Genomic DNA, 14,488 nt, shown 5'->3' with positions numbered 1-14,488 from the left:
ATCTCCTCCCTTCGTGTCATATCGCGATTTCGTTAAAGGACGAGGACGCAGCGACGAGATGGAGGAAACGTGCGATTAACGAACATTGTTGTCGAATGAAATACTACGCGAGACTAGAGCCAGGATAGAAACGTGAATTCGTTCCTTAAGCGAAGCGTCAATTAAACGAAATTTATATAAATTCGAGGGTGCGAAGGCGAGTCGTGCTCAGGGATCTATCTTGATTTCGATCGCTCGATACCGTGCAAGAAACGACGCTCCATGCGCGAGAGGACGTAACGAATGCTCGAGTACGATGGCACGAGGAATCGAGAGAAAATGTCCATTTTTTTTATCGATCAACCACGTATCGATAACGCTCATATCTTGCACTTTGAACGATTCTTCTCACTAATAGTTTCAAGCATGATTTCTGGTGACTAATGCTGTCAACGATTTACGAATGTTTCGAGTTCAAAGTATACAATGTCGAAAGGTATTTGCATAACTCCGTCGAGTATTTGCATTCGAATGCCTCGTCCAGCACGATGACCAAGTCCAGTCGGGAGTAGGTGACCTCGAAGGATGTGGATCTTGATCGGAGTAACTGTACCGCGTTCTCCGAGGCACTCGAACTTTGATTACGATGGGCAGCACTTGAACAACAGGTGTTGGACGCTGGTCTGTCAACAATTGTCGTTCGACAGAGCCACCTCTTTTCACGATCCTCGAATTTCGATTCGTCCGATGTCTGGTGCGATCACGCGAAATTACTCTCAGCCGTCGCCTCCGTTAAACTCGTCCATTGAACGGTCTCCATTGTACGCTTATTCGATAAATCACTGTGCGATGCGAAACGTGCAAACTGTTCAATGGCCTGTGTGTATGGTTCGCATTTATAAAAAATTTCATACGCTCAGAATTGTTCGTTGTACTCCAAGTACTTTTGAAATACGCTCATTAGGAACGACTGGAATAGTTGGTCAGACGCAGAGGAGAGTCTGTAAGCTCGAATCGGCGATTATTCCAGCAGCTGTCATAGTGTCGACTCGATCTTTTATCATGGTAATGTGCGAGGAGGAAAAAATGAAGCGATCCGTAGCAGCTTTTGTTCCCCAAGCGGCGAGAGTGATTTATAGACTTTTTTTTAAGGGTCTTACGACGTCTCGATCCAGGAAGCGTCTAGAATGGGTTTCGTGGAGATCGATAACGCGGTTGTAGACACAATTTCGCGGCCTCCGTTCGCCAACGGCGACGACGATAAAGAAAGAAAAGTCGCCCAGTGGAATTGGGACTCTGGTATCAAGAGCAACAGTTCGCGTTCCAATGGCACGCGTTGGAGAACGCAAATTGTGGTTGCACGGTTTACGACGCGATCCGTCGTAACCGCGATAGCCGACGATTTTGCGAAATAACACAGTATCGAGTCTCTCGGCCTCGTTCTCGCCGCTGCGGCGATTTCTCTCGAGAAGATACACCATCTGTGGCCGTACGCTTCCATTGCAACCATTCAAGGCTCCGAGAAAAAGTCGAAACCCCGCGAGTGGAGGAGCTTTTGCGGAAGCTAGACTCTCAGAGGCGAGTGGAAGAGCGACGCGATCCTCGTCCTTGGAAGGAACGATTGGAGGGACGAATTTCGCGAGCCAGCGAGCGGTGATTAGTCAGCCTCGATTCAATCGCACGGATCCTTCGCGAGCATGCGTGTCTTAACCTTTAATTACAAAATTATTCCACATAATAGTACCGTACTTTATTTCATTAGTCGAAGTGGAATATGTAATGATCGATGCAAATAAAAAAGCAATGCGATTATAATATCTAATATCCGTAACGAATATAAGCAATCATATTCAATTCATTAGCGAACGCAATAAATCTCCGCGTACTTGATAAAATCGAATAGCGTAAGCGATGTAATGTACAGACACAAAAATTGGAGGGACCATTAAAAAGCTAATAACAGAGTAAAAATGATCGCGTACGAGGTCATTACGAGGCAACGCGAGTACTTGACCGTTAATGACGCGGTTATGGAACGTCGGTACGTCAAAGTGCAAAACGAACGGAAGGTGACGCGATCTTAATTAGCTGGAAGCGCGAGGTTCTTACTCTTCCTCGTGTTTCATCCGCAACGCAGAGCAACGTGCTCGTTAACGCGGCGTCGTCTCGAACAATCGAGTCGAATCGTTCGACTCGCGTGGCTTCCGCGAGCAATCGTGTCAGTCGACCAATCCAGCGGAATATTGATAACCGACAAGAACCGAGCGTTTTTCAGCAAGCCGTCGCGACGCTGTAAAACGCGTAATGAAACGGGCGCCAGGGTTTTCCGGCTCAATTTGTCTTACCGTTGGTAACGGCACGCGCGCGCGCGCGCGCGCGGTGCCATGATTAACGCAGCCCCTTCGCAGATCCCTTTACGTTCGACGAGTGTAATGGTATTACGTTTCTACGAGTGGAATCTCATTATATTTTCATTAAGCCGGCTGGCTGTTTTTGCGCTCGTTACTCACAGTTCAAGCAGCTCCTCGAACCGAGACGCGCATCCAATAAGCGTCACTGCGGGCAAGAAATCTATCAGCGGACGAGGAGCGATTCCTACCGATTCGGTAATTAGAGGAAAATCGCGTTGTCCTCGAAATTATGAATTATCGCCCATTTCGTTCGCCCTTGGGCCGAGTAATTACAGCCATTTGTCGCTCCTCTCCTCTCTCTTCGTTTAACGTTCAACGAACGGCGTTGCCTGTGCAACGAGATAGAGGAACGAGGAGGTGTTTTTTCTTCGCAGGGCGACGCGGGACAAATTGAAATTCGGTTGTTCAGGGACGATCCACGAGGCCGTGGTCCTGTTTCTTCGACGCGGTTCGTCGGCTCTGAACAATGTTCACGGAAACGGCAACGGGTCATCGCCACGCGCGAGCTCGTTTCGCGAGGCGACGCGTTTCCCAGGCTCGAAACCAGCGGGAGAAACGCAAAGGGGGAGGCAGGCAAACAGAGAGCCGCGTATCGTCAATTAGCGCTGCACGACGCGACCCTCGTCGCTCGAATGGGTCTATTAATTCGCTCGGATCCGGCGAAATTTCAGACGGCAACCGTGTGTTCTAGGTCGATTAACAGTAAAACGGTGGTGGCTCGTCAATGATATTAAACAATCATTAGCCAGTCCATGGGAGTCGCGGTTAAATAACGACGCATTATACGGGAAGCGTTTCGGTGCCGTTAAACATTAATTAGCGTCCGTTTCTGAGTTATTACACGCTTTCCATCAGAATCGCGACGCGCCTCGGCCCCAGCCGTGCCGTTCGCGCCGCGAACTTCGCCGCGACGGCGGCCGAAACGATTTTCTTGCTCCTCTTGGCATACCCGTCGATGCGTTCCACGGCCATTCCACGGAGCACGCCGTGAAAATATGCCTATAGACGGTCCCTAACGGTTGTCTACCGTGCGTGGAAGCAGGTTTCAGCGGCACCAGAAAAATATTCCCGACGATTCCGAGCGAAACCCGCGACAGCTGCCACGCTCGCTCGTCACTCGTCCACGCGTTCAAGTCTCCAGCCGGCGCGCGCGCGCGCAAACTCGAACGAGCCGCTCCAACGACCATACTTTAACGCCGCGCGATAGACACTCCTCTGGCAATTATCATCGCGAATAAAGACGCGTACGAGGCGGGTCGAGGTTGCCCTCTGCGTCTCGTTCGACCACCACTGGCAATCTTAACGCCACACCGTCGAGAGCTAACAGTAGCGGGGTTTCTCTCTGTACAGACGAGCAATTTCTTTACGCGCGGGTTCCCTCGCGTGGCATGCGAGTCGGCTCGCTACGTGCTTCGCACGCGATCCCACGCGACGAGCCGAGTCGAGCTAAACGCGTTATCGAACGCGCGAGCCTAACCGGCCAGCAAATCGCGACCCGACCCGTACTTAGGCCGATCGTAACCGACCCATAAAGCTTGTACCGTAATCGCGGCGACGCATCGTGTTGGGTTTAACTTTGCCCTTTCGGGGCTACTCGTCCGCTTGGTGCCGCTGGGTGGTCGAACGCGCGCGATCTCCTCTCTCGAGCCCATTGTGCTCTCGATTACGCTGTCGATCATGGGACCGCGGGATGAATATCGGAAATTACAGTGCACGCGGACCGCTCGAATTATCGCGATCGAGGAGAGCGTTCCACAAAGCGATACCATTGCGCTACCAGTCCGCTAAACCGTTCGTTGCCGTTTTGTTACGTAAATGTCAAGTTTCCACGCGCGAACGATCGAGGCGGGTATTCACCACGCGTCAGTCTTCATACGCAAGGCACGCAGCCGCGGAACGAAACAGCTGCAACGGCCACAGCGCTCGACGACCCGCGTGTCGTCGTTCAGAAAAGTCGAAGAGTCGTGGCAGTGAGCGGAGAGGGTTTCTCGCCCCGTTATCGAGGAAGAAAAACGCGGAGCGTTGAATGGAGAACGTTAACAGGCTTGCCTTCGCGATCTGCAAGGTTGATCCGTCGAATCGCCTTCGGGTGGAACGAATATTCTCCATTCGAGCCGTGGTGAAACCCTCGACGAGGCTCGAACATTAAAATTGACTCGCGGATTAGCGGCAATTAGCTTAATTCATCGTTGGCGTTAATTGCGAGGAATCGACGGGGTCTGAGAGGCTTGGCTGGCGAAAAAGCAGGAAGCGGCGTGGCCTTCGAGCGAGTGAACGCCTGGCTCGAGAGGGCTAGTAAAAGTCGCGTTATTATTTATTATATCGAAGCGATCCACCAGAAGAAACTCCACCGCGTTTACGATTACAACGCGTGTGCACGCTTGGATAGAGTTGAACCGCGAGCTGCGGCAATGCCCGCGACGTGACTTAATTTACGGCCGTTTTACAGGCACGACAATCTCTTCCGCGTGGCTCGCGCGGGAAATTAAAACGAGCGCGGGATTTTTCGCTAAACTGGATCTACAAGCCCCGCGCGGGCGCGCGCAAGGTCGTCCCCAGCCGTGCTAAATAACGGAACGCGGAATCTTTATTCCAGCGAGACTGTTTCTGATCGCGATGCTCTGGGAACCGGTCGTTCCTCGCTTCGAGTCGCCCCATGGCGAACGAATGGCGAACAACACCCCCTCGTAATAGGAGAGCGCGCGAAGGCGCTCGCGGGAGGCAAACCAGGCGAATCAAACGATTTCTTTCGGCAGATCCTCGCGGAGGGCATACGATACACCGCGCGTTTCCTTCGACGGGCGTCAGGTTACAGGAATAATGGCTGGGTTTGCTGGTAATAACGCTTGAAACGCGGCGCTCGAATGGAAGTCGATGGCGCGCCCTCGCCGCGCAGCCACCGTGCAATCCATTAGTTTCTCGCGTGAACACCGGCAAAAAACTCACGCAATATTTCAAGGAAACGGAGTTAACTGTACTCGTTCGCGGTTGCTCGTGGCTGGTAGCAGGTGGAAACGGATACGTCCGGCTGAGGACGCCTACGAGTGGCCCGGTTCTCGCTCTTTTTGCCACCAGTTTCCTCGATTCCTTTAATTAAGTCCTCGCGAAGCTCGAGCTCACTTTGTCGTCGCTACCACCTCGATTATCGATGTAATCGCGAGCAGGATTTAATTATCGTCCCGTCGAGCTTCGTGCGTGCGCGTACACGACTCCCGGCTAATTGGAGGCCCTACCGTTTTACGAGGGCTTTTGATAACTCGAAATCTGATCGAGGCGAACCGTTATAAGGAGGAGAAGCCGTCTCGGAAGTCGTCCTGCGTAATCGATTGAAATTACTTTGAAACTCCGTCCTCGACGTACGAGCCGACCGTTTACCGTTCGCTTCGTCACCGCTGGATGAAATAATCGTCCGCGTCCGTCGCGCTTACTGTTACTCCTGACTGTCCTGAGATCCCCGTGAATGCGTTAATAAACGGCACTCGAACGATCGACGATTTCACGGTGCTTCCCTTCTCGTTGCTCCTTGAAACTTCGCTTCGAGTCACGCATGCTCACGTGTTCGATCTTCATCGCGCGGACGGCAGACGTTATTAGACCGCGAAGAACGTCGCGAGCTAACCAAGAACCATCGAGGAACGCTGTCTTCATTGGCGAATTTCTAATACGCTCGTCTATGTCGAGGAGGAAAAAAGAATACGACGCGCGGGTGCGAAAAAGGCGGTAGCGATGACTCGACGTTCGTTCGCGTGGCTTCGAATGCTCGTTGGCACGTCGACGAGTGTTAAACCGTGACAGGTCCGCATGAACAGAGCCGAAATACCGGTGGGTCGATACGTGTCACGAGACGACAATTAGAATACCCATTCACGGGGAGCAAACGGTAGGAAACTCGCAAAAAATGTGTACGCGTGGACGGATCGTGATGTGGATACGTAACAGGTTCCACGCGAGCGTGTTCTTTCCTCGAGAGGATTACGAATTTCACTCGTCACTCGTTTCACGTTATTCGAGATACTGGCTCACGTCTTCACCGTGAAACGCTACTAATTTTTCTTAGGATAGCGGGAAAATTCTGACGCGTTGGAAAAGGCCAACGGACGCTCCTCAACTTTCGTCGCTGGCACGAGTTCGTCGGTTACGAAATCGAAAGATGAATTCTCCTCGTGCGATACTCGTCTAACGGGACCACAAATGGCAGTCGATGCACTTTCAACCGATCAACTGTCCGCGCGAAATCGGAATTCGAAGCAGCGACGGGGTTTCGCGGAATCGAAGCCCGCCATGTTTCTAGGAAACTCTGCTCGCGTCGATCGCACGGAATCGTGGCTCGATTTTCCCGCGCGGGGGCCTCGCGCGAAACTCGCGGCAACGCGTTGGCATCCCCAAAACGAAGAAAATCGCGATAACCGAATACCACCGCGCCCATCGCGATCCCGCGAGCACGTGAGCGCGCCTCCGTTTTACGAGAGGCGTCTCTCTCGAATCGGCCGAAAGAACGTAACACCGGTGCGTGTAAACTGCGTGTAAACCGCGTGCAGATAACTGTACGTCGGCTCGAAAGCCGCTCGAATATGGGCCAGCCGTTTCGAGCCGACGAACGCGATTCCTCGACACGATTTCCGCGTTCACCAGATCGCCTGGTACCGCTCTTGCCCACGTCCACCCACGAATTCCACGATCCCTCGTGGCGAACAATCGGATCGCTCGAACGAACGGAGGATCGGCTCGAAGATTAGGGAAGAATTGGAACAGGAGTTTCACGTGATCGGGCGTGGCCGCCACGATGCAACCCTCTTTTTGCCACGGATGCAGGTTTATCGCTGGTTTATCTTCAACTGGCTGTACCAACGGGCGTCTCTCGTGGATGGAGAACGCTTTCGACGCGTTGTTAACGCGTCGTTCTTTCCTGTTACCCATTTTACGATACTGTTCGAGTCGATTCCCTCGATGCACGAGTTCAACGCGAATACGTAACGTTTCAAGGACACCGGGTAACAGGTTTACGATGATCGGTGCCTCTACCACGCGGCGCTAAATCATCGAGGCGATGGGTAATCGTTGGATCGGAATGTTCCGGATCGTTTCGAACTTCCAACAGGATCGAAAAGATGCTGTTTTACGAGCGTCTGTATAACTTGTTGCAGTAAGTTAATCAACTCTATATGAGACACGCGTTACAGCCTCAAATGGCTCCTGTATCGAGAGATCCATGAAATTAATCGCAAGTGGAACAGTCGTCCGAATCGAATTGATCTGGAAATGTCCATTACGATATTAAAATGACACGTTCGTGCATCAATTTCACTATCTAATTACATCCCGCTCGGAGGCCCGTCGATATCGCGTCGTTTCCAGTAATTACCAGGCAATATCGAGCGAAGCGTGCAACAATTTCGCTCGCAAAATGGACAACCATCGGCACGGGTGGCGCGGTTAAACCGATCGTCGATTGAAATTATTGGGCGAACCGGAAATGGACGTGGCACGTTCCCGGCGCTACGCCTCGGTTGCGACCCGTAGAAAGCAGCCGATTTACCAGCTAAATAATTAATTAACCGAGTTATACGGATCAACTCCGCGTCGCGTTCCTCTTCGCCGTTTTCCTTTTGCAATCCACTCCACTGACCTCCTTCGTCACGCTGGACTTGTTTCAATCGGTTCTGATAACGCTTTAGTGGGACGCGATGCTCGAAACTACGTAACGGAACGTGGATCGCGACTGTTGCGTGTCACTGGGGGGTGGTTTGTTCGTTGGTCGAGGGTGGAGGGCGTCTGCGTCTGGAGATCGTGAATCGTTAAGGGGCAACAGGAATTAACCGCGCGTGATTAATGGACAGAGGCTAAATAAGGAGCCGGGGCAACCGCTCCGGGAGAGAGCACAGATCGTTAACCCCAACCAGTGTATGCGCGACCAATTAATCCTTGTTATTAGCTTGCAGGATGGCTCGAGCGACGCGCTCGCATAGTCGAGATAGCTGGTATCGGCGGACAGAGGTGGCGAGCTTTTCGAAACGAACGATTGAGAATCTCGTTATCGGCGCTTTCCCACGCGCGGAAAAATCATCGACGACGCGGAGGAGCCAAGCGTATTAGTCGCGACCGAGCGTGAACCTCGCCTGCGTGCATTATGACGACGCGACGATGGGTAACGGTTAAGATCTCCACTCTGAGCTACGTTCGACCCGAGGATCCCGCGATACGAAGCTTTCGGAACGAGTCGAGCGCTCGTGCGAACCTGGATCCGTCGTGCGAAAAATTCTCTGCGATCTTAATCTCTGCCATGTTGCTTGGCGACTCGAACGAAACAGATTCGAGGAGAATTTTCGAAAGAAACCATCCGCGTGGCTCGCGGCTGGATGACATAAGCCCGCTCGAATCGTGTCGCTTCGTAACCGTCGATGAACTCATTATCGAATCGGCCACTCTCGTGACGCGGCATAAACGTCCACTGTGGCGAATAATTCGGGTTAACGACGCGTTCAACTTAAACGATCGATCGCGCGACGAATAATTTCATCACCGCGCGCGATTATATGGAACGATTTCGATTCTATTATCGCCTGGCGTCACGTAGATCGACGCAGCGTGGATGTTTCGTGACTGGTGAATCGGCGACGAGCCGATGCGTCGACGTCCGGATCGTTCTACGCTTGGAATTTAATTTACCAGAGCTCCAAAGGGATTGATCGACAATACCGCGGGACCTTTTCGCCTTCGCGAAGCCAGAGAAGCGTCTAAACGGATGACGCGAGCGAAAATTGCCAACGCGTACGCCTCGAACACCTTGCGCCGTTCACCGTGGCGCCATCGCGGCCAGGATTTCCGCCCCGTCACGCAATTAATGTCTCTTCGAATGCGATCCCCGCGAGGGACGAGCGCCACCTTCGAATCCCTTCGCCTCGTCCTGTTTCGCTCGGTTCACGCGAACCGGTACACTCGCGGTGGCCTTTTTGTCCCGCGTTCTTAAGCCACGTTCGCGGCTGTTTAGCCAGACAATTATCGCGCCAAATTATTCTAGCAGGCGTCTCGTTTCAGACGCGCCGCGGCGTTCTTACGTCGGTGGACCTACTTCCGCGTGTTCGCCGCGAACTGCCGCCTCTGAATACGCGTAATTAATATTCTCCGCATGCAGCGATGCGTTGAAAACGGTCAACCGGGTTAGCGGGATATCGAGCAGGTATTTGGACCGCCTCGCGGCGTCTCCATAAACCGTGACCATCTACCAGCCGCGTTTTCGCCATCTTCCTATACCCGCGAGACCATTCGTACGCTTGTCTTTCGTTTATAACGATTATTCGCTTCGCGTGCCTTTTTTTGCGAAAGAAAATCGCGCGAGAGGAATAACGGAGTGGAGGGTCTGTAATTTGTTTCGATAAGAAAGGATAGGAGAAGATGGTAATGAAGATTCAGAAAAAAGCGAGACCGTCGAGACGATAATACGCGATGATGCGCGTTATTCTGGTGTGCGAAGTACCGATCTACTCGTAGTGGACATCGTGTCTGCTATTCTTCGCTTACGATCCACAGCTTTGCAGTCGTAAACTAGGATGAAGGAAGTATTATTGTCAGGAATGTTCAGCGATCGCGCGCGTTCCCAGTAAACTCTGCGCTATCTTATGCCGCCGATTGTGAGACGCTGGCTTTCTTTCTTCGCGTCTTCTCGATCATCTCGAGCGCCTGCGTCGAAGTGCTTCGCCGTCGTCGATCAAGCTCGTCCAGGATCCAACGGAGCCGCGCGACACAATTGAGAGGAGGCTGGTGAAAAGCACCGCGCGCGAATAAATTGAGCCTGTGCCCGTTAGTCGCGGGTAATAAGTGTTTATCACGTGACGAGATTAATTGAAAGGAGATAGGATGTATACGAAGTATGAGGCGGTCACGCTTTCAGCGTTACTCTTCGACAGCCGGCGCTTCGGGCCGCCGCCGGCTTTGGAACCGGCGCGGCGCGGAAAAATCGCGGGTTAAGCGTCGATTCGTGCGGTCATCCCGCGGCTATCGCGTCTGATCTCGCAAAAACGCTTAACAATCACCCGTGAACGTACACGAAAGGCTCGGTCCCGGTGCCTTATCGAGATTCCAGCACGTTCTCAAGCGGCTGGATTACCTTTCAGCGAGCCGCGTCCCCCTCGTGGGTGGATGAGTTATCGCGCAACTGCGCGGCCAACTTTTCCATTGTCACGGAAAATTGAAAATCGAACCGCGTTCCACGTCGCGGAAACGAAGGAACATCGCGCGGAGAACGTTGACAAAGGACCGCGCTGGTCTTCGCGGGTTCTCCAATATGGCTGCTCGCGACTGTCTGAATAGAACGGTTCGAACGCGACATCGTTTTACCACTGTTGGTGGTCGTTTACTCGTGCACGCGTGGGAAAACGGTACCTCGTCTACGTTACGAAGCTGTACTTAATAGCTTCGGTCAGTCGCAGAGATGCTAGCTGAATTGAAATTTATTCAAGCGGTTGCAAGGCGTCTAAGATTCGCTGAGGTCAGCCTCTACGGCTGGCTATGCCAGCCAGAGTTAGGACCGTTAAGACAGCCAGACCAGATAAGAAAATGAATTCCTTTGCGATTTTATTAAGAAGGCCAAGAAAGGAATAGGGAAATTATATGCATATGTGAAAATTATATAATATGTAATAATTAATTTAAACTCTAGCTTAACTAATTATATAAGTTACAGTTTCAAAGTCCTGAAAAGGACTTGGAAAATATCTAATGAATTGCAAACGACTTAAATCTACGTGCGTAGTCCTTAGCTTGATACCGTTTTCGAGAGACCGATCTCTCGAAGACGTTACCAAGGAGCCAGGTCCACCAACGGGGAGGTGACTACGCAGGGACCCATCCCTAGACCCTAATCCCATCCACCCTCCATTACATTCAGGTGTTCTCGGTACAGAAGGTACCGAGGACTGATTCTACTTTAATAATTCAAACGCGGAATCCATAATACATTCTCTTAACATAGATTTCAGAGATTGCAGTATGGACTTTACGAAAGGGATGACGAGGAATGCCACTTTCTTACCCAAAGTGAAATGACTAAAGTGACTCTATTAACACTTTGGAAAAATTCAAGTGTTTTGCAAAAGGGAATACGATACGATATTCTATATTCTATTATTCTATTAGAAGAAAAATTGATATGAATCTTGATAAAAATGGAAACAAAATTAAGTTAAACTAAAGTTAAGAAAAGAAACTAAGTTGAAGCAAAAGTATATAAAATTCGCGACGCGACCGGAACGAACAGGTACCAATAAACCTGCGTTACAATCTCGCGAGAGCATTCTACCCCAATGGCTCAACACTAATCACCAGGTGAACCAACCCGTCACGAAACGCGAACAAGTTACGCCACGTCTTACGACGAGACGATCGAAACCACGCTCTCCCCAATGGTACATTCGGTTACCATCGAGATCTTAGCAAGGCTTAGCAAGTGGAGGCATTGCTCTCAATGAAGAACGAACCGCGTAGACCATCCTCGTACCGACTTACAGCAGGCTGAAGCCCCAGCGGCACGGGGTAGGAATACAACGTCGCGACTCCATCAAGAGGTACGTCCACTGTGCCAAGCCAGTACCCTGGTCGAGTACATCGGGAGTATTCGATCAGAGTTGCAAAATCTCGATGGCCTCCGAAAACCACATCAGTTTGATTGAGTTTCGACTGCCTCATTGCGTGACGATGGAAGACGGAATTTCGAGCGAACAAAGAGAAAAAGGAAAACTACGTGAAGCGATTTCGTCAGCAGAGAATAAGAATGCTCAAGGGAGTGTGTAATGCATTTTCATCGGTAGTGACTAAACGCGAACCGATTTATCAGAGAACAATTTGTTCTATTTTGATAGACGTGCGGTAACGGATTGGGTAAATGGCTGTTTCTCACTTCGGATAGGGAAATGGATTCCTTTACAATTTTATTATAAGGATGAAGAAGGGATTAGGGAAATTACATACATATATAACATGTAATATATAAAAATATACATAATAATATACAGGGAAAAATATAAAATATATAGGGAATATAAAAATATAATAATATATAAGGAAATTACATACATATATAACATATAATATATAAAAAGATCGAGAATTAAAATCCCTCGGCGATCCAGCGGCGATCCAACGGCGATCCATCGGCGCTCCAACGGCGATCCAACGGCGAGAATCTAAACTTAACTGAACTTAAACTATACGTTAATTAATTATACAATAATTATACAATAATCATACAATAATTATACAATAATTATACAATAATTATACAATAATCATACAATAATTATACAATAATTATACAATAATTATACAATAATCATACAATAATTATACAATAATTATACAATAATTATACAATAATTATACAATAATCATACAATAATTATACAATAATTATACAAATTACTTAAATCTACGTGCGTAGTCCTTAGCTTGATACCGTTTTCGAGAGACCGGTCTCTCGAAGACGTTACCAAGGGCCCAGGTCCACCCCGTGGAGGTGACTACGCAGGGACCCATCCCTATTTCCCTAGTCCCATCCACCCTCCATTACATCTATGCGTTCTCGGTACAGAAGGTACCGAGGACTGACTCTACTTGTCAATTTTAACCCGGAATCCATAATACATTTTCCAAAGATTAACATAGATTTTAGAAATTGTAGTATGGATTTTACTTTACGAAAGGGATAACAAGAAATGCCATTTTCTTACTCAAAGTGAAAGTTCTAAAGTGACTCTACTAACACTTTAGAGAAATTAAAGTGTTTTGCAAAGGGGAATACGATACGAGATTTTAAATTCTATTACTCTATTATAAGAAAAATTGATAAGGATCTTGATAAAAATGGAAACAAAGTTTAGTTAAATTAAAATTAAGAATCAAAACTAAGTTGAAGCAAAAATAGAGAAAATTCGCGGCGCGACCGAAACGAACAAGTACCAATGAACCTGCGTTACAATCTCGCGAGAGCATTCTAACACAATGGTTCAGCCTCTAAGTGAACCATACCCGACGCGAATCGCGAACAAATTATGCCACGTCTTACGTTGAAACAATCTGAACCACGCTCTCCCCAATGGTGAATGCGGGTACCATCGAAATCTCAGCGAGGCTTAGCAGTAGGACGCATTGCCCACCGACGAGAACGAACTTCGCAGACCGCCCCAAGTCGTCTTACAGCAGGTCCGAAGACCCCAGCGACACGGGGTAGGAGCTACTCGGAACGAACCGCGATGAGCGCGTCCAATGTGCTAAGCCTATACCCAGATCGAGTACCCAACGGGCGTACCAATCGAAAAGGGCTGCGAAATAACGATGGGCACCGAAAACCACATCAGTTTGATTGAGTCCCGTCTGTTTCACTGCGTGGCGATGGAAGACGGAATCTCGAGCGAATAAAAAGAAAAAAAAAGCGATCGTGAAGCGATCGCGAGGTGATCGTGAAGCGATCTTAGGAAGTAGAAAGTCAGAATGCTCAAGGGAGTATATAACGCATTTTCATTGGTATAGACTAAACGCGAACCGATTTATGAGAGAACAATTTGTTCTATGTTAATAGATGTGCGGTAACGGAATGGGGAAGTGGCTGTTTCTCACTTCGGATAAGAGAATGGATTCCTTTACAATTTTATTGTGAAGGTGAAGAAAGGAATAGGGGAATTACATACATGTACAATATATAAAATTATTAAAAATTATTTAAGACTAAGAAAACGCATCCCTCGGCGATCCAGCGGCGATCCAACGGCGATCCAACGGCGCTCCATCGGCGATCCAGCGGCGAAAACCTAAACTTAATTTAACAAACTCTAGCTTAACTAACCACACAATTTACAATCCAATATAAAGTTTTCAACTAACTCAACATTAGAACTACCAGCAATAAAAGTATTCTGATTTCATGCCAACAAAGTAAAGTGATAGTTGTACGAAAAAGTAAAAATATTCGAAAGGAAAAGCAAAGAATAGAGAATAAAAAGTGAGAAGTAAATTTAAGTTAATGCAATATTATAGAAAATTCTAAAAATTAATGTATAATGTCTATATAAGCAATCAATTTAAATGCTTTGGTGGTTCTAATATTGAAT

This window comes from Xylocopa sonorina, chromosome 8, assembly GCF_050948175.1.
Source record: "Xylocopa sonorina isolate GNS202 chromosome 8, iyXylSono1_principal, whole genome shotgun sequence".
NCBI classification, from domain to species: domain Eukaryota; kingdom Metazoa; phylum Arthropoda; class Insecta; order Hymenoptera; family Apidae; genus Xylocopa; species Xylocopa sonorina.
Note: the sequence above shows the minus strand (reverse complement) of the source record.